The following is a 22,068-nucleotide window of genomic DNA, read 5'->3' as shown; positions in this document are numbered from 1 at the left end:
CAGTTGTGCTCCTTTTGAAATGCAACTTTGTAATACACATCAACAGAACAGAAAAATGCAGGATGTGGACTAAGGAGACTGAATGTCAAACCTCTTGGGATTTCTACAACCTGCCCTTCTACGCACTATGTTATTAAGTGAAATTAAACACACTGCCTTGTTACCATAAAGAAGGTAATTTTGTTGTGAAATTTAACTTGTGCTTATCCATTCCATTCATATTTTATTACACTTCTAATATGTATATGATACCAAAATTGTATTTACTCTCCTGATCATGTTTCTTTCATGCACAAAATATTGAGACATGCCAAGCATTTTAAAATATTCCATTTTAATGGAGTCTAATTGTTTTGGTAAAAAATATTTGTTCATGCCAAGTACTTTACATGTCATACTAACCCAGTGCAATTTAAACAGTGAATGTCCAAAACCGTAACCACTATTTTTTCCAGTCAAATACTGGAACATTTACTTGAACGCTGCATTTGATCTTGCTAGCTCCTTATGCTAACTTCAATATTGCCAACCAAAGCAGCTACGGGGACAACGAGTGTTTCCTACAACTATCAGTCCAGCACACAGTCTATCAATCATTTGTTCCAGCTGCACTGTTATGCTTTCATTTACTTTAATCATTTCATTGCATTCACATTCACCTATATACCATGTTTTTGGGGTTTTTTTTGTTTTGGTTTCATGTTTTTTTTTCTTTTCCTTCCCCCAGCCCCCCAGCAGCTCATGCTCTCTGTTTTTCATGAACCTTTTATCAGCATCCCTGGAAAATGGGATGATACAATCAATCTAAAATTTGGTAATGTAATTAATCTTTTTTTTTCTTGATCATTCATGCTTTCTACATCCATGAGGTTTACAACTGTCCTAAAAATAATGGTAACCTCAAAACCGGGCAGGTTCTAAAGGAAGGTACCCCCAAGGTTTCTATGCTATGAAACTTATAATCAAATTTTTCACATTTTAATTAAACCCATTCGGTCTGATAGAAAATAAATGAAAAGGGTTGTATTTGTCACAGGAAATTTTAAAAAGCTAACAAAGGGATTTTCAATGGCAGGCAGCCAGCAAGGAAACTTGATCTCGGTCAGTTTTATTAAAGTAACTTTACACTTTTGACATTTGCCTTTTCCCAATAAAACTTCTTGAACACTTGCAAGGATAAGGAAGTTAATATACATAAGCACAAGGGCAGATGTGCAAAAGCCTTGCTCGTTAGTCAAATATCAACCTTGATTCACAATAGAGAAAACCTGCATTAGCTGCATCGGGCAAGTAATAAATTACAACAAACTTGAAGTTCATAGGCAAAGTCTGGACTTGAAGTCCTAACTTCTGTGACACAGCCTGACAAATCAGGTCTCCCTTTACAATATGGAAACCTGACCTGCTACATAATATTATGATCGCTTTAATGGCTAAGCCTGGTCAGAGATTACCTCCTAGAGTTTTATAAATTATTTAGATGTACTAAAACTGACAGGCTCTACATAAAAATTCTTTCACAAAAGCTTTCTCTCCAGCAGAAACTAGGAGAACCGTGTGTATATGACTGCAATCCAAACTTTGTCAAGTCTTTTCTGAGTTTCCTAGAAATCACATGCATGTTGCTGCATGCTGTGCTTTTCCATTTCTGAAAACATATGTCGTGCAGTGGAACTAATTCTGGAATCCTCTATAGCTTGTGCCTAATTCTGTCCAGCTTAGCAGCAGAGCACTTTGTTTGCAGCATATAAAAGAGACAATCAGTGGAACCTTATTAAACATAGTATTTCAGATGGTCAGAATATGATTTCATGAAACATTTAGAGTCATGTTAGTAAAAAAATCTGCACAGTTTAATAGGCAACTAAAAAGTATTAAGCAGCTTGTGATTTAAAGCTGACTCCTGCTGTTTCAGATAACAAACAAGTGTTAAAATCTAAAATAATTTTGGTAACTGTTTAGAACCTTTTAGGAATCTCACTGGCCTTTTTTTTTACCTTTGTCCTCTATGTTGCCCTTCAAAGTAACTGCTCCTTACAGTATTATTCTTCAATAATAAAAACTGGTTTTATTCATAATGTATTTATAATAAAGGGATTATAACTGAGACTCTTTGATACTATAATTATTAAGCACTGCTATCACAATAAATATAGTAATAACATTGCCAGTAGCACTTGGGAGTGTAGCAGTAAATTCTTTTGCACTTTCTGGAAATGAAATGCGAAGCCATGAAAATAGAGTATAAAAGAGAGCTGATTTTTTCTTAATGAATTTATCTAATAGCTGTTTGAAGCCCTAATGTTACGAAGAAGCTGTGATTGAAAAGATTTTTGTGTCGTAGCAAGAAATAAGAAGGAAAACGTAGGCCCAGGGAAAGAAAGACCACAGTACCACGCTTGTGGCTGTCAACTGAAAAGCCGGTTTCTCAGATAAATTATGCCTCTCATTATTTGTGGATATCCACTGAAATTTTCTGCTTTTACATATGGACCTTCAAACAACCAAATGCGTTCTTTTTTCAGTTAACTGCAGTCCTGCTTTCCCTCCATCAGTTTTCACTTAACTCTCTCTGTTAGGATCATCATAATTCAAAAAAGGTCAGCCCTGGTAGCCCTTATCCGTTTTACATCCAGCCCAAGTTCAAAGTATTCCTCTATCTTCTGTCTAATGGGACACATCTCACAAAAAGCTCTGCTTCCCCATCACTGCCCTCCCTCTTAGGTTCAGTTTAACTGCAAATTCTCACTTCTTGCACCTTGTGTTTGGCTCCTTTTCCAGCTTCTAAACATAATTTTCCCGGCTTCATTCATCCCTTGGCAGGAAGAGGAAGGTAGGAGCAACCCTCTTGGAAAACAGGGCTTCACAACACGTCAATGTATTTGAGATCATCTCTGTGTTTTGCACCTAAAAGAGACCACGCCACTAACGACTTTCTCAGAGTGCATCAGGAACAGAGGGGGAAAGGAAATTGTAGCTGGCAGTCCTGTGAGACTGAAGACCAGTGAAATCTGGTCAAAGCTTGGAAAAGCTTTTTTTGTTCAACAATTTGGAAGTTGTTTTCCCTGTGCTGGACTCTAGGAAATTCATCTTGGGGTTGGAGGGCAAAGAAGGAGGAAAAGAGAAATAATGTTCGTTTATTTACTGCTTTTATTGATTATTTTTTTTCCTTTATTTTCCCTTTTTACCTCTAGCTATAAAGAATAAAAGTTTCATTTTTTAAATAACTAAATGTTTGTAAAGGAGGTGAATATCTGATATATATCTTTGGTTTGAAAACAAAACACTTACCATGAAAAAAGATCTTATTTGAAAATGTGGAGAAAATCTAAAAGTTGATTTTGATACATTTGCAGGATTAATAGAATGAGTCACCTGAATTTCTTCCCAGAAATATCAGAATACAGGGTGGTTTTTTTTAAATGTTAGAGAGGTGTGAAACTCAGGCTAATGACTGGCTATGATGAATTTTTCCTATATTTGTCCCTTATTGTCACATTGGGAATTGCATATTTGTAATTGAGGGAAGAACTGGGTTCAGCATTAGTAGTGTTAGTTAAATAATATGTCCTGTTATTAGATTTTTAGAATCTATTACTTCTTTTGTGTGTGTGTGTTATATAATCCCTACTATAATGAATGTTCAACCAATAAAGGTGGAACAAGTTACTAAATACTGTTACTTTTTCCATGTCTGGATATGTAACTTTCCACAATAAAAGAGTGAAAAATTGAGGAATACGTAGTTACGCAAACCTCAAAAATGCAGAGTCAGGAAAAAAATCCATGCTTTGTTCTTTGCTAAACGCCGATTGCTACACAGTCAAAAAATGAAATCACTTTTGCAGCAGAAAGTAGCAGTCAGGAAAAAAATTATACAAAATGACATCAGCATTAATTTCTCTCCAACCCCCAACAACATCCATTGCTCAACTTCTTCTGGGTATTGTTAGGTTTATTTTCAAAAATGATGTTTTGCATGAGAGTTCATAAACTGATCAGTTGGCTCTTTTTTAGCAGAATAGATTTCCTGCTTGTTGGAGCTATTCGGGGTGGCTCTTGAATGAAGGCCTAGAGTTCCGTCAGCGTTAAAATTAGAATGTATGACAGCCTCAGAGACAGCTATATATCACAAAGGCAGCGCAGCTCTGCAGTAGACAGCCTTTGAACTCTGAGGGGAAAAAAAAACTACATGGAATGAGAGCAGATGGAAATTTGTCAAAAGCTTATAAATCACCACTTCTAATTTCTGAAGCTTCAGTATAGAAGAAACATATGAACGCAGATTTGACTCTATACCAACTGCAGAGTGGATTCCCCTTGCTTCTGTTGTCCCCATCCCTGTGCCAGTTAATACAATTGATCTAACATGAAATCATGAGAAGTCTTTTTTTTGTACAGATATTGGTATCTGACAGAAAGAAAAGTGTCTCAGGAACAAAACAGCTATCTATACCATTAATCTCAAATGGTGCCTGCCCAGAACCTGACAAGTTTGCATGAACAGTGGTGCTGTCAAAAATTATGTTTGACTAATGCTATTTGATATATATAAATAATAAAGTATGATGAAGCAATGATAAGGCTAATGTTGATAGCGATGCTGTCAGGGAGTGAAATGGAGGAGTTTATATCCCAAAGCTTCAAAAATACTGCATTGTAAGTTTTTAAATATAATTGAATTGACTTTTTGAAAGAAGAGGTAAATGGAAGCAAAGGCATTCAAGGTCCTACTTTAGTCATCAGAGAAGTCTATTTTTAAAAAGTATGAAAGCATTCAGCTCACAGTCTCACAAACCCTGAGCAGCAAGAGGTCAGGTCGCTACATATGGAAGACCAAAAAATTGTAGACAAATAGGAAGAGTCTGTGCTTGAACCTTTACAGGCAACTACAGAAACCCCAAAGGTATCCTTTGATACTTCCTCTGCATGCTATGGCTGTTTACTTAAATACATACATAAAATAAGAGGCTGAAAGCAGAGGGAGCATGAATAGCTCTGAAGCATTGTTCTGTCGAGGTGAGTACTGTCTAGAGCATGGCCTTGGGTTTAGCACTAGGCAAAAGGAAAACCTGCACACCTCTTTCTTTTGGGTAAGTAACCTATAGAGATAAAAGTTCCTATTGGTTAGGAAGTAGAGAAGCACAAGCTGCTGGATGGACACTTTCAAGAGGGATAAATTCTCACGATCGGCTTTCCCTGGGAAACTTCGGACTCTCTGGAGCACCGCAGTTTTTTAAGATCTTGGCTTTGACAGCCAGGAGGACGAGCAAATAGTAAGCCCATAAAGTGACTGCCAGCACTTACTTGCATTCCCCTTTCCTTCTTCCTTCTCTTCCTGCGTATTTACTGCAGGCAGGAAATGTTCAGACCACAGCTTTAAAATAACCTCTGGGTCACACCGGCAGTATTCTGCTTGCCCACTATATTTAGAATGCTCCACTTCCATTCCTGGATCCCATCTATAGCTCTCCTCACCTCTATGCCTTAATATTTCAATTATTCACTGTCATTTTGAAGCACTTATGTTTCTCCTACATCATGTATAATAACAAGTCCAAGATATGGTTCATTACTATTGTTAGCAACAACTGTGTTTCTGAAAGTGTTAACTGCTCCTGGCTTCCTCTCCTGATGGTTAGCAGACTAGCAGGTCATTAACTGCTAGAAGTGACCGGTTTTTCAGGGATTAGGGTTTAACCTTTTGAATTCACACAGTCCACACAGGAGTCATTCTGATGAGCATTTTGCTTTTGTCCCTCTTATCACTCTTGGGCCTCTCTCATGGTGTTTGTATGTCACACTGAGGATTTTCTCTCTGTTTTTGGTGAAGACCTATTTGGTCAGTGAAAGGGGTGGGTGGGTAGCACAGAGCAAGGGAAAGAAAGCGTACATGGATGTTCAGTTAACTTTTTCATGCTAATGTTGCCCTATGGACATCTCTAAGCCAGATACCAAACTCTTGGAGAAGGCTTTTTTTGTGAGTTGTAGTGAAAAATAACTTTATTTGTCTATTTTTAGAGAAAGAGAGATAATCAGGACTTGTTTCAACTGTTGTTAAAAGTGGAAGTCACCTTTCTAGCCCCAGGCTGCCCTTGCCCAGAAGCTCAGTTAGTGTGTTAGCTTCTCGGTAGAGATGAGACTCATCTTTGCTGCCTGCCTGCTTTTCCCTAGCTGGCTGAGAGAGATATGGGGAAATAGCGTGCTTCTCCTGACCCACTGCTAGCTGAAAGATGGAAAGGGAATAAAAGGTAAATTAAGGATTCCTCACCCTCTCCTCCCCTTTTCTTGCGCATCTGAGGAGGAAGGGGAACATCCTCAGCCGTGTTCCTCTCTCCGTCACTCTTAGTTCCTTCTAAGCTGGGAAACAACACAAAAATGCTGAGTCCAGAGAAAGTATTTTCTGCTGATCACATCATCATTCAGCAGATACTGTCCATTATCAACCATTGCCCACCACAGCACTTGTGATACTTGCAGTTTCCTGCAATCAAGAGATTGCCTGAATAACAAACTCGGGCAATTTCCATTTATAACTTCCATTATTGGATTGAGAGCAGCCCTGAGGAGAAGGACTTGGGGGTGCTGGTGAATGAGAAGCTCAACATGAGCAGGCAATATGCGCTTGCAGCCCAGAAAGCCAACTGTATCCTGGGCTGCATCCAAAGCAGCATGACCAGCAGGTCGAGGGAGGGGATTCTGCCCCTCTGCTCTGCTCTCCTGAGACCCCACCTGCAGTACTGCATCCAGCTCTGGGGTCCCAGTACAAGACAGACATGGAGCTGTTCAAGCGAGGCCGGAGGAGACCACAAAGATGATCAGAGGCCTGGAGCACCTCTGCTATGGAGACAGGCTGAGAGAGTTGGGGTTGCTCAGCCTGGAGAAGAGAAGGTCCAGGGAGAGCTTATTGCAGTCTCCCAGTACCTAAAGGAGCCAACAGGAAAGCTGGAGAGGGACTGTTCACAAGGGCATGGAGTGACAGGACAAGGGGTAATGGCTTTAAACTGAAAGATGGGAGATTTAGATGAGATGTTAGGAAGAAATTCTTCCCTGTGAGGGTGGTGAGGCCCTGGCACAGGTTGCCCAGAGAAGCTGTGGCTGCCCCTGGCTCCCTGGCAGTGTTCAAGGCCAGGTTGGATGGGGCTTTGGGCAACCTGGGCTAGTGGAGGGTGTCCCTGCACATGGCAGGGGGGTTGGAACTAGATGGGCTTTAGGGTGCCTTCCAACCCAAAACATTTTATGATTCTATGATTCTATGATAAAAAAGTAAGCCTTGACAGTAGTCACTGGTAGGAAACTCAACTATATGAAGTATATGCAACAAGGTCAGAAAATGAGGCAAAGAGAGCCCAACAGACTGTAATTTAAAAAAAAAAATCTCTGAAGGTTTAAATCACTCATGATCTTTCAGGCCTAATTCAGGATTTTTGAATACTTCAGGGTGACGACACTAATACACAATTGGGATTTTATGACACTGCTGAATTGTTGCATCAGACGTAGTGTGCTATAATCACATTTGATGACCTTTCCATGCAATTTGCTTTCTGCTTATCACTTACAGCAAGTGCTTAACGGTGCGGAACAGAAAGACATCAGTAACATGGATATGGTACCTCAAAGGCAGAGGATGTATTGTGACATTGAGCATATACGTGAGATTAAAAAATTTACAAAGGTTTTAGTTACATGTGAGCTAAAATGAGTAACATTAAGCAGAGAGATGAATTTCTAGCAGAGAATTTATGTGTCTGAACCTTCCAGAAACTTACTCCATATCTGTGGATTGATTTGGACTTTGAACAAATGGGACTCACCACTGAATTTACACAGAATCTACACAGAATACAGGCTCCTAACTCCAAACCTATAATCCTGTAATCAATTGATCTTGGGGGAATATGACCTCCAGAAGTGGAGTGCCTTTCTTTTCCAATGTGGCATTTGCTAGGAGGTGTTTCTGGGCATGCCCTGCACAATTTAATTGAGACTGAACAGAATAGAGAAATATTTCTTGGCCTATCTAAGCTCAAAGCTGGGCACAGTTTCACTTAAAACTTTAGTGAACTTCAGTGAACTTTCCAATACATTTGCGATGATATTAACATTCATAACAAGACCCCATGGGACATTCACATGCCTTTCTGCTCAGTGGCATATGGGATAACTGGCAGAGTGATCTCAGAGGATGGTGCATAAAACTGGTACATCTCCAGAGGAAAAGAAAACTAGATGCAAACCTCGACCCAGACCAGACACTGAAAGCTGAAAACACACACGAGCATACCAGCTTTCCAATGGAGCCAGGGCCCTTTGGACAACTTCCAGAACCACAATTTAGGCATGTCCATTACTTTTTTCCAGTCCAATACACCTAATAAATATTTTTGTGATATTAGAGTGCTTAGTAACTGCTTGTGAATTCATTTTCACCTCATGCCTCCTCCACACTGATCCTTGATTTATTCAGTCAGCTCTGCTAAATGATTTGTGGAGTAAGATCTCGCTCTTCTTGCAAGATGATTAAGGCAGAAACCTTCGCATTGCTCCATACGTGTTTTGAAGAATAGGCTGAAGGACCATTCTAAAAATATGTGGTTTTCTGATATCCAAAGTCAGCTTTCCTTTGATTAGACACGCAGGCCGGCTGTATCTGCCGTACAACTATTTCTGGGTGGATGGGGGGGAAACACACATATCACCATTAGAAGTATTACAGTGTACGTTTATACAAGAAAGAGGAAATAATTGTTTTGGGAAAGAAAAATAAGAAGTGATGGCAGGATGATGAAGCCAAAGACAAAAGGGCAGAGAGTAACATATTTAAAGCACTGAGGATAACTAACAGTTGGAGCATGTTAGCGAAGGAAGTCTCAGCCTTCAAACCAAGATCAAATAGCCCTCTCGTAGATGTTCTTTAGCCAAAGATGAATTTATTGGCTTGTGGGGAAATCTTACAAATCTGTCCTGTACAGAAGGTCAGACTAATACTGCCTTCTGGCTTTAAACATTATTGATCAAATGCTTAAGTACTTGTTCAAATCATATTGATTTTAGTGGGACTGAGGTATGGCTTTAAAGTGAATAGGCAAATGGTTTTATGACTCAGAATTGGCAGTGTCTTTATTGCACAGGAAAAAAAAGCTGTGAATTTTTAGAGCTAGCAAATCAGTGTGATAGTAAACAGTGTGAAGTTGCTTAACTCTGAACAGTCCTACAGCTTTCTGTTTTAAAAGGCCCAAAGCAAGCAAGATTTTTATGTGAGCAATTTTCCATTTGCTAGTATATTCCTTAAAAATATTATCTCTTCTTCTCTGTACCTGTATAATTTAATAGATATTTTCAAGCTATCAACTACTAGGACTTAGCAAAGATAGAAAATTCTCAAATCAAAACTAAGTAACTCTTAAAGAAAGCTGATTTAGGTACATGTTATGATGTAGTCATCTCTTATCTCAAAGTTCTTTTTCAAGTACTATAACTAAGGCATTAAGTGTGAACATCAATCTCTTGACACAGTGAGCAATTTGTGGCTCTTACACTGTCCAGATTATTTTTTTTAATGATAACACTGAATTGAATGATAAGAATTTCTTTTGATTTATTGATGGTATTTCTGTAGCATTTTCCAAAAAACCAGTAAAGTTTCCTTAGGTTGAGTGGGAGACCAGTTATTGCACAATTATTTTTATGGCTGCAGAAGAAACTATCTAGCACTATGCATAGGATATGCTATGCAATGGAATAGTAAAAACTAAACATGTGATTTTAGGCTCTTTGCTTTAGAAATTAACTTCTAATTGCAAGACTATAAGTTTCAGAGGCAGAGCCCAGCTAGTGACTGATTGATTTTGCCATTTTAGCAGAATTCAGTTTGAAGGGATGGATGGGAAGCTTATGGTTTTGAAAGATGCAAAGCCTCAAAACATGCAAATGAAATCTGAACATGAAAGTATTATTTGATACAAGTCCCAAAATGCTTGGACTTTTTCAGTGTCTACTAACATGTAACCACTTTAATTAAACCGGGGAGAAAAAAAAAAGGGGGGGGGGGGAAGTAATTTCTTTTTAACAGCAAAGGCTGCCATGACAGAATGTTTCCAGTACTTTTACAATAACTTGCAGACTTTATACAAAGCCTGCTGGTCGCTGAGCATGCTGTTGTTGACTTCGAGGGGCTCGTACACACATAGCTCTGAACAGCTTTGAGGAGGCAACATGACACAGAGGACTTTTTTTGCTGCCCCAGTGGTCTGGCTCCTCTCATGATGAAGCACCTCCCTTGCCCAACTCCATCAGGTCAAAACTGCTTTGAGTTGGATATACTTTCTAGCTTAGGACTGAAACAGTGGGACACAGCTCTTCACATCACATCTCAAGAACAGACACTTGGATTTGATGAACAGGAGCTCGGTTTGCAACAGGCAGCAACTTCAGCATATCTAAGACCTGCTAACACTCCTAAGACACCTTCAGTTTCCCACAATTCAGCACCCTCCATGTCCCAAGAAGGGCAAGATTAATTCAAAGTCCAGTCAATCCATGTTCTTACGTGTTAAGAAAAGTACTTGTAGCTGTGAACAGCATATACAAGTCTGAGGTAAGCCTATGTTTGGCCTACAAAGGCTTGTTTTGTTTGACAGTACATCAGTTTACAGTAGCTATCAAAAAGCAATGCTTTTGCATTGCAATTCAAGGGCCTTTTTGTTTTCTTTTATAAAAATGTTTGTAGCAAATGGAAAACCTGGTTTTCCAATAGCTGTCCCCAAGTTACAAGTTGATCTATCATCCATCATCTACCAAAAAATGATGTAGCATATTTCTGTATGTTAGTGAGAGGTAGCCAGGAGGTGTGAAGACCCAGAGATGCATCATCTTAGAGCTGTCTTACATGGCTGAGGTTCTAAGGTATACTGTGTGTACCTGCCACCTGGTTACCCTGAACGCACGACATAGTAACCTCTGCAGATGCACGGGTCAGCTTTGTGCCGTGCACACAACAAGTCAAGTGACATTTGACTTCTATCTCCTTTAACACAAACAGGGAATTTCCTTTAAATTTTTGTTGCTGGGATTTTTCTTTAGGAAGAGTAGTTATTTGCTTTGAAAGCAATTTGTAAGTATGTTTTACAGGGCAGAGTTAGCGCTGTGTCTTTAAGACGGGGAGCACAGACAGGTTATTAGGGATAGTGACCTTGACTCCCATTCCCCCGCTGCCCCATTACAGTCTCCAAACCACCCAGAACTGATTCATTCAACTTCTCTGAGATCTTCCAAGGAACATTCACCAACAAGACCACAGCCGCAACAGCCGGGTAAGTGCACTTTACTGTGTGCCCTATACTAGCAGCTCCCTGACTGCCAGAATAGGCTACAGCAGCTATATCTATAGTGGCTATACATTTTGTTGCCTTCCAAATGTGGCTGGAGTAACATGCGGCCAGGACCTGCCCAAAGCAAACAGTGAGGACCCAGGAATGGATCACACTCCTGCCCTGCAATGAAGACACGAACACGTACTTGCACCCTGTGCCCGTGCTTGCAGAGAGGTCCCTTGCTGTAGTCTGCAAAAGCACCTGCACTGCAGAAACCCTGCCCAGGCCAGGGGAAAGGCAGTCCCAGGTCATGGACACTCCCATCCAAATCTCTCACCTTATCTAAAAGAGCTTGTTTAAAAAGGGATGAGAAAAGCTCTGTGTGGTATAATTATACCCACGCAAAATTAATAAGAGAGACAGAAAGATATTAGCTAGTTGTCTAAGGTCACACAATAATTCAATAGAAAAATCTCGACTAGGAATCCAGAGGCTGACTCAATCACTCATTGAGTCACAATCCGTTGCTTTAACTTCTAGATAGGCTTCAACCCAGAACAGCGTTTGTTTGTGTACGATATGCCAAAAATACATTCTTGATCTATGAAAAAAAGAGGGAAATGATACAAAGCAGGTTGCCTAGTAAAATGAGATTTAACCCAATGCCCTTCATCTGCGCTTTAAGGACCCTCTCGGGAACCACAAATCGGAGCTGTGAGATTATGTGAAGGGGAGCAGCATTGTAAGTATAACTCTGATGTATCATAAAAATAATAGAAAAGCCCGTTGGGAATGAAAACTTTTGACAGAATCCAATCGAACCCTTTCAAATCAGGAGCTGCTGTAGCAGTGTGGCCAGGCTACTGCACACTGCCCTGTCAGTGTCCTCGTGGGAATTCCAGAAGACAGGAAAACAAGCTCTTTCTAAATATTTGAACGGGGAGGGAAGAAAACTTGAAGGTTAAATTCACATTTATACTCTTTTAAATTAAATACTCTTTCTTTAAACTTAGCTCTGGTGGGATGGCTATGTATTGCTTCTGTTGAACTTCAATTAGGAGAACAGCTAGCCTAAGCATCTGCTTTTCTGTTAAATTCTGTATGTTACAGCATTAATTCATCTGCCAGCTTTCTCTGCACTGCTTACCTCTTTCATCCACCTGTTTGACTTTACCTGACACCTAGATTATGAGCTTTCAGAGAGCTGGAGAGCATTTCTATTTTAAACACCACTACTATGCCTTGCCCATGCAGCCTAGGATTTCACTAAGATTCCTCAGTGCTCCTGTAAAATTATATCATCACAGCTATCAAACTCTGCACTTTCTTAATCTCTATGCTGCACATATATTCTGGCCCCATACATGTGAAAAGCTCTGTTGGCCAGGTTCTGCTCTCCTTTATACATATTAATGTATAACACAGAAACATTTCAACTTCACTTTATGTTTTTAACCTCCGCATCCATATTCTTGAATAACAAAATAAGTAATCACATCACTGCCACTCTAATAAAATAGCTAACTTTTTCATATGCAAGAAAAAAAAAAAAAAGACGACCCAATATATTGCTGCCTCTAGTCAAATTCAGCAAAAATGTTCTTCTCCATCTAGAGACGTGGATAATAAAATAGCTTATTTATTGGCAGTGGGTGATGTGTGGATGATTACAGTCTGGTAGGTATTTAAGGGTAAAGTCCAAAATTGCAGAACAAAAGCTGTTTTCTATTCACATTTGGCTCAAAATACCTCAAATGAAATGGACCACCCACAATCTGACACTTCAAGCTGCAGAGCACTGAATTTGCTGAGAGCCAGTTACGAAAATTGATACAGTAAGATCATGCTAAACACAAAAGGAAAAAATGACCCAAGGAGTGTATTATAAGAATAAGTATATTGAAGTAGCAAGAATACATGCACATTAGAATTGGACTTTTTGGTTGAAGTTATTCACAATGAAAGGACAAAAATAAAGGCCCTTGTCACTTCAAGGATAAAGTCTCCTCCAGGCAGGAAGAGCACCATGAAGAAGCTTGTTTTATGATAGGTCAAGGCTGGCGACAAAGCAAACAGCCCACCACTCCCACTGCCTTAGTTATTAATCTAGGTGTTAAATTTGGGCATCCTGACACATTCTACTGTATTGCAATTACTACAAAACTATAATTCCCACCAGAACGAGATCAATATTTAGCATACATTACTCTTTCTCTTAGTGTTCAAGGGAAGACTGCTGAACACTGCACTGGAAGAGTATGGAGGTAAAGAAATGTGCCTTCCATCATAACACAAAGTTGTTTTCGAAGAACATGAATGCAGTTTGAAAGTGTTATTAAAAAAACCCAGCAATGCAGCTAAAATTCATCAGTTATCACCAAACAAGCATAGCTGCGACTCCCAAAATCTTTTTTTTTTCTTTTTACTGTGTGTGCATCTGTGATTAGTCTTATTAGCTTAATCTTGCCTGCTGATGAATGCCTTGATGTGCACTTACCTTTGGCAAGAAAACCGCTTATGAGCTTGTAGTTGAGCCTGTGCTGAGTTACACCATTAGATTAAGAGTCACAGTCAAAATTTCCACACGTGCAGCTCTAGTTTGCCTTTCAAATCTCCTCTAACCATTTTTGCCCAAAAATAAAAAATATATTGTTGTGGAATCATCGAATCATAGAATGGTTTGGGTTAACTCTCCTTCACTATAAACCCAGTCTTGAAATTGCCGTACACTAGTCTTACACATGTATGCTACAGCAAAATGAATTTCTCGTACCCCAGTTGTAGTGAGATCTACGCAGTTTTCTCCTTTTTCTCCAAAAGGTTTCCAAGAAGTTGCCAGGAAGCCACTGATGCGCAAACAGCTGTTGTGCATGTGCACAGCTCAGCACGAGGGACCCGAGGAGAGACTTCCTGGATGTTCCAGATTTACTGCGCGTGAACTATAGAGTCCATCTATCCAAATGCACTTGGCACGTCCAGTTTTCCAGATGTCCAGCAACCCTGTCAGAGCAGTAGGGCTACTAGGTGTCTATCATTGATGAATGCACAAAATCCACACTGAAGGAAAAATGTCTGAGCAAAAAGGAGGGATTGCTAAGAGAATTACGGACCTGTAGTTGCTTTCAGTCTATTTACCATACAAATCCTCTATAAATATTCACCAATATCTTTCACCATACTAGAGCGCAACCACAGAGTTATTTATGGGCCTTTCGTGGGTTTTAAAAATCATTCATTCGTCTCATCAAGAAAAGAAAAGGAGGTAAGAAAAAGAAAGTGTTCAAGCATCCTAGCTTGAGATACCAAAGTCATCACTGACTTTTTACTCTTTTTACTTTTTACTTTTTACTGCTACAGACCCTTTTTTCAGTACTTTCAAAGTCTTTTGCTGTTCTTTATTAAATGCATTGCATCATCATGTCATCTCTGACTTTTCCTCTAATATTCATTTTTGTAAACAAAAACAGAAAATTAAGCCAACAGTTGCAAGTAGACACCACCTTCAGTCATGCGAAACCAAACCTAAAACGTAGTCAGCTGGACAATTCCCATGAACTGTTGGTTTTATGATCCTGAAATAGTCAGACTCCTCAGAGAGTCTACGTACTGCTCTGAGTCCTTCAGAGCCCTTCTTCTTAGGAGTGACCCACCAGCCTAACTGGTTGGTCCCTGTCATATCCGCTAATCCTCTCTTCCAACTCCAGCTGTTGGGATGCTTCTTTTGAACAGAATAAACTTTGTATGGGAGTCTGAAATATTATTGCACTTTATGTCTCAACACTAAAGATACACAACAACAAAGACAATAGGCCCTATATGCACTTCCTTAGACTTTTATACGTGACATTTAGTATCCACAATCCTCCTCCAACTCAAGTAATTTCTTTGTACCTTTCTGCCATAGAGCAATATGCTTAGCCTGGAGTTAAACTAAACCCTATACTCATCTCCCATGTGTACATGAGGGTACATATAGACCACATATGAATCACTGACCTTTTCCCACCCCAAATGTCCATCACATTAATGCTTTTAAAAAAAGATGGTTTGTCATCTTTGTCCATGTTGGGCTTTCTGCTTCCCCTTAAAGAGAGAAAGGTGGAAGAGAAGTGGCCCATCTAGCAACCCACCATAGCAATTCCTGTTGTACAAGAGTTAAAGGTTCCTCGGTGTCCCCAGTCTGCTGGACACATCACAAACCTTGTCAGCAAATGAAGCATTCCACATACCTTGACAAGCCCAGGCTTTGAACATTTTTAGCAACTACTTCCAGATATGAAACAGAACGAATAAATTACGACTAGACAGATTCCCTAAATAACCGCCACATTCCCTATGTATTATTCTTACTCCTGTCAAGAGCTTAAGACACTCCCTTACTTACACACTGCTGATAGGCAGAGAAAACACGCTGAATTCGGCATGTATGTGAAAACCGTTTCCTCGGGCAAGTGATTATGGTCTCTGTTGCTTCTCTTGAGTGGTAATGGAGTCCCTAATTGCTCTCCTGACTGATTATGCTGTTCCTGGTGTTTCATTTTCAAAGTACTTAAAGTTCAGGTAAATCACACTTACCACATGACCTCTCCTATTTTATGACTCTTTTTGCCATGGAAAGGCAAAGTCATATATGTTTCCTTTGTGCAATTTATTTTTTACATTAGCTACAGATTTCTAAGTGGTAAAGCACAAGAAATTATTATTGTGAAGCTATTATACTATTGTTAAATTAATCTTTCGTGCAAGTATTTTGCTGGTTAGCAACATCCATAAGCATGTGTTTACAATTAAGCCTGTGCTTAAAAGTTTTGTGAAAATGAAGACCTAATGTTTGTCAGCCTTCGGACATTCATTTGACTTTCTAAAATTACTTACAGTATCCTGGTGAAATCTTGATTTCCTTTTGAGTTTCTTCTTCCTGCTCTGGAAAATGTATGTCTGTTTACAGCATCTGTTGCTATAACCTCTCCGGTAAACAACCTGGCAAAGTATGCATATACACCCAAAGCCCTGCTGCTCTCTCTCAAAAGCGTAGGTACACTTTCTCAAACACCAGATACAAATCCTAGTGAGTGTTTGTTGCTTCAGATAAGATTTTGGCAGATGTACAGAGAAGCAGTTTATTCAACTGTTCTTCCTGCACAGAAAAATCCTAAGGCATTTAATAATAAATAGCATCATTTTAATAATTTTGCATGGCCTTGCAAGAGACATGTTATCCTAGTGCATGGTTCGAAACTTCTGCTGAAAAGGTGATCCTTCTCTGATAAATCCTGGGGGCTTAGAGGGGGCAATTTGCACACAATCCTGTTAAATATCTGTATAGTCTTGTTGATTTAATGTATGCTATATTTATTAGGAATTTTCCATTTAAGCTCGAACTGCGTGTAAATCTGGAGCATGCCACTTGGGCTAATACGGACATGACAACATCTCAGCCTGCCCTCTCTGGAAACATTTGTTTCATTTGTAAAACATCGCAGACGTTCCTGTATTAAGTCCACCGGAGAGCTCTCCACTTGTAGCAGCACAGGTCACAGGGGATCTGGCTCTGGTTGTGGTCACAAACAAAATTCTTCTCCAGCCAGAGCTTTGCAGTGGACTCTGCTGTGCAGATGATGGAAGAAGTGAGAGCAGCCTGCACTGGTGGTGCCACTGGCCATGGGTGCAAGCTGGTGGCTACCACCTGGGTGCGGGTGCTCACCACCTCCCTCTTGTACATCATTTATCAGCAGAATTGAACAATTCCACATATTATTGCCCAGGGAAGGACTGCCCTGAAAGCCCAGTGAGGCACAGAAGTATTGCTACAGCCCCAGAGCCCAAATTTTCCTTCCTGACCGACTTCTAACAGAAGGACCCCAGGTAAGGATCGGACAGAGCAGGAGGCATTTGGGAAGGGGCAGGCGCGGGAAGGGGCAGGCACAGTCTCCTTGTGCTCCGGGCTTTGCGGTGCTGCAGCAGAGCCGAGGTTAAAGGTCTGCCGTAACTGTCTCCTGACACAGGTGAGGAGCCTGAAGGACACAATCACCCCTCTGTGTAGGAGATAATCTCTTTGAGGCACAGCCATCCCCTGGCTGTGTTTATTTAGCATCTGGCACACTGAGGCTGAGACACTAATATAAACCCAGTAAATATAAAATAAATAAGAGCTCTACAGTAGCAGCAGGCACTGCTACAGGAGTTAAAGTTTCCTTTTTTTTTTTTTTTTCAGTTGCAATTTTTCAACAACTTCTAATCATAATTGCAGTGTTGTATCTTTTATACTTGATTGAGGAACAAAACACTATTCATGATACAAGACAAGGACCAAACATAAGCAAGGAGTATTGGAATACAAAAAGGTATACACTTAGGACTGGAGCTAAGTGACTCCTAAATTCAGAGTTGAGGGATTTTTTAAATCTTAAAGAAGGACCTGGTGAACTTTATTCGGAGTTGAGCATCTAAATCTCTTCAAAAATCCCTTTGAAATTTTTAATCGTTACCCCATTTTACAGCTGGGAAACCTGAGATGGTGCTTTTCACATAAGGTAAGATAATAATTTCCCTGCTCAATCTTTGCAGTTGGTCTTAAAAATTCTTTTATATTTATTCATTATTCAAAATTACAACGGTTTTTCTCAAGTCTGTAGACCATCTGAAATCTCTTTGTCACTATCTGAAGCGATGAAAATGACATCCACATTGCATTGTTTAATTAAACTGTTCATCCATATTTTGGGGGGGTCCCAGATTGCAAACAGCAAAAGTGGCAACAATACACATTTTCAATTATCTATTTATCAAAATTTAAATTTTTCCGTAATTTTTTAGTTCATGTTATTGGCTATAGTTGATTGCACCCAACTCCTGTGCTGACAACTTTTGAAAAAAGAATGGAACTATATCTTACGCTCTTACCTTAAACTCCAAAGAAACTACACGTCACATCAACATGGAAGCATGAGAAAATAAAGGATTTGCTGCCGAACTGTTGTGATTTCATGCAGCATTTTAATGTTACTTAGCAACAAATTTCCCTGAAAAAATACACGAGAAATAAAAAGATTAATGCTCCATTAGTTGCTTTAAAGCACATCCAAGCTGTTTGAGTCCAAACAGAAATAGCATACCTCGGAAAGTTAATGACCCATTCACTTATTTTTCTGTAAGCAATAAAAGAGGAGCGCACATGCGGTGTACGTTCTGTCACTGAGTCATCAGCAACTTTTGCTTCAGCAAAAGAGGTTTGACTACCATTTATACAGAGGCTAGAGAGCAGCTGCTGGCTAATACGAAGAAATTCTCTGAACTTCTTTAAAATGGATTCGTAGTGGAGTTTTAGTGATACACAACACAAAAGCTGACATTTTCATGTACATTTGGTACATATGGCATTCATTTATTCTGAGACGATCCATTTCCTTATCATTACAAGAAACAATAAAAAGAGCAGCCAAAGACAAAATGACAGGGAACTTGGAGCTCTCAAATGAACAGATACCATATGTATATCATATATACCAAACTGAATTTAGTTCTGAAACACAACCAATTTTTTCAAAAACCTACATTCCAGCTGTATATAAATGTTTACTTCTACACAACATTTCTATTCTTAACTACCTGGCATCACTGTACTACAGAAATTAAAGGGTAAAAACACAGTAGGAGCCTGTTTTTCAATGTGATATCAAATTTCTCAAATCTAACGTGTACGCAGCCCTACCCCATCTACTCTTACACCAACATTAGTGCTGTGCAGGCTGTGACCAAAGGCCTGATCCTGTTCCTCTTTATTCACACAAAGTAGCATATTTTCCAGTGGCTCTACAACAAGAAGTTAACTATGCATCAAAATTTTGTCTAACGTGTCCAATGTTTTTAGAAGAACAGGTTTTTAATATATAGCTGGTCTGGTGAGGTCTACAGATTCACTGAAGCACGAAGACTTTGCTTGGACCAACTCCAAATGTGAACCTCAGCCCAGAAGTACATGGAAGATCTCAAACCCAGCATGGTGACCAATCTTCCTCTAATCAGATCGAGTCCATTTTATTGTGCAGTATGCCAAAACTGCACTGCAGATCTAAGAACAAAGGCGTAGATTCAGAAGTACATTTGTGCCTCCTTTTTTCGGAGTCCAAAGTCTTTGTTCACAACCCAGCAGAAATTTCTGCAGTCGTTTTTGCATTTTTTAACTTGTGCTGTTGTGAACATGTTACAAAAGAAAATAAAATGCTTTCAGGGAAAAGGAAAATTTCAAACACAGAATGGCACCACAAACATGTCACGTCATGTTAGCTACAACACAAATGCCTCTCGGTACCAGCACAGCCTAAGTTTGTTGTTCCTCTGCCTCCATTTTGATGACTCTCTCTGTAACCTGTGGTATCACCAATATCTATCGTGTTTAAACTTGACTACAATGTCAGTCTATCTCTTAGTCAGAACAAGGGGTAAATAACTAAATGTTTCCTGCTTATTATTTTGGGAGAAAGAAAAAATATCTCTGTAGAGAATTAAAAAAAAAATATCAATAAAAGGCAGGGTGACGTTACTGCAGCAACAAGTTTTCCATCCCAGTGAGTAGTCAAGCATCAGGACTTTCACTTCTTTAAATGTAAAAACTGTCTCACTTTCAGCAACCAAACTCAAAGTTAATGTGTAAAGTGACCCATAAGATTTCTCCAGCCAGTGGGTAGCACCCTTACAGAGCAATGTTTTTCCTTGCCAAAACAACAGAGCTGAACAAAAGTAGGACTCAGAGGATATAAAAAGCTAGAAATTAAAAAAAAACCCTTTGGGGGTAAATCACAGCACAGCTTAACAGCACAGACACCGCTTGGCTCCTCTCTCGCTGCAGAGAGTGGAAGACTCACCGCTGACTTGGTGCAGGATCAGATCCGGCAGCGGGAGGGAAGGACGCGCTGGCTGAACGCGGAGGGGGACACAAGCCAGATCCTTTGGAGGCTGCCAGGGCTTGGGTCCCCAGGGGACCAGGGTCTCCTTCCTTGGCCTAGGAACGTGCCTGGAAATCACCACGCCTGCCCAAGCATCTCTTTCCTCCCCCAGTGATGCTCTCCTTACCTGCCTACTAAGTCACGATAGATTCAACTGCTAGGACTATGGCAATTTATCACCGAGGCTAACCAGAGGTTTGCGGAAATATTAAGAGCTTAAAATGCATAGAGGTGGTTCCATAATAGTATTTCATTCCTACTTTTCCATCTCTACAGGAAGGTTTAAAAAGTTATGGCAGTTCAGAAATGTGTCATGAATTTAAGTTGAAATGACAACATGGGTTACCTGGACAAATAAGACAAATTACTATGATTTTTTAATAGAGGAATCTGCAAGATTTCTGAATTAACTGACAGCATAGTAAGGCCAGATCAAAAAACTGAAGGGAAAGAAGTTTCAATTAAATAATTTTTAATAACGTGCTACAGTGATTCAGCTATTTGTAAAGATGACACAGTTTATCAAGGACCTATAGCACAGCTGGATAGCAAAGTTACAAGGAAATGCAGGGTCTCAATGACATATCCCAGTAGACACTTGCTGCCTAGAGATACTATTCTGACCATAAAACTATGCTTTTTTTTTAATATATATGTAATGTAAGCTATTTGTTTTCATAGTAGAGCATTTTCATTTGAGGATATTTTCTCCCAATCTGGAATAAAACAAAGGTTGAAATATCAGAATACAAAAAGCTCTATTTTATTCTCAGCTCTGCCTTAAAGAATGCTCTGTACTGTTGAAAATCTTTTCACTTCCTTAAGTATTGGTCTAATGCCTACTATCAGATAAATATTAAGAAATAAGAAGCTCCGACGAAGGCAAACCCACTCTTTAATTACCAATTAACTGTCTACCAAATTATATCACAATCAAAGTCATGGTTTTCCCCTTTAATTTCTGCTTTATTTAATGGCCTCTTTTTAGGATGTAAGAAACAAAAGTGTCATGCAGACAAAGCCAGAACTTCTATTTAAATGAGCTAAGAATGTTTATACAAACCATGCACACTCAAACAAATGTGTAGCACATCTATAATATGCTCATTGTTCCTAAACATAGGATTTGTCATTGTACTTTGACAGATCAGATTGTTCTCTTTTTTAATGCTCCACTTAATCCCTTCACACTTTCTATTCCTAAATAATTCTAGTGTCAGTTTTTGTGATGCTGTAATTTAAAGGCCATGTTATAATTGTTCCAACGAGGGCACGCTGAAAAGAGAAAGAAATAGCAGAGATGTAGAGGAAATCCCTCTCCGACGCCAGGATACGACAGTCTGCAAGGCTCGGTGGGTCGGGGAGAGGCATCCAGGAGGCTGGCGGGGCTGACCTCCTGAGGGGTTACTGGTGAAAGGACTGGGACCCTGGCCAAGCCAGCCTTTGCCATCCAACAGAGCTGGCTCCCATCTGAAGTGATTTTCTGTTCTAGTAACTCACTGAACGCTGATTTGATTTTCTGTTTCAATAAGGGACCTACGAGTAGAGTGGTCTTTCAACCTTCAAATAAATTGATTGGTGAATAGTGGCAGACAAAAAAAAAAAAAAAAAAAAGCTTATTTATATTTACCCTAAAAGAAATCTATGCTTGCTTTTCTCAAATTTTCCTGATTTCCGGTTGGAAGATTCCACTATGAATTAAGCACATTTTTATGGTTTGATTGTTTGTTTGTTTGCTTTTATAGCTGACATCTCAGCCAAAAGCCAAACAACTTTTTTTTTTTTTAATTGAATTATTTCACTGAAGT

Source organism: Balearica regulorum, chromosome 7, assembly GCF_011004875.1.
Source record: "Balearica regulorum gibbericeps isolate bBalReg1 chromosome 7, bBalReg1.pri, whole genome shotgun sequence".
NCBI lineage: Eukaryota > Metazoa > Chordata > Aves > Gruiformes > Gruidae > Balearica > Balearica regulorum.
Note: the sequence above shows the minus strand (reverse complement) of the source record.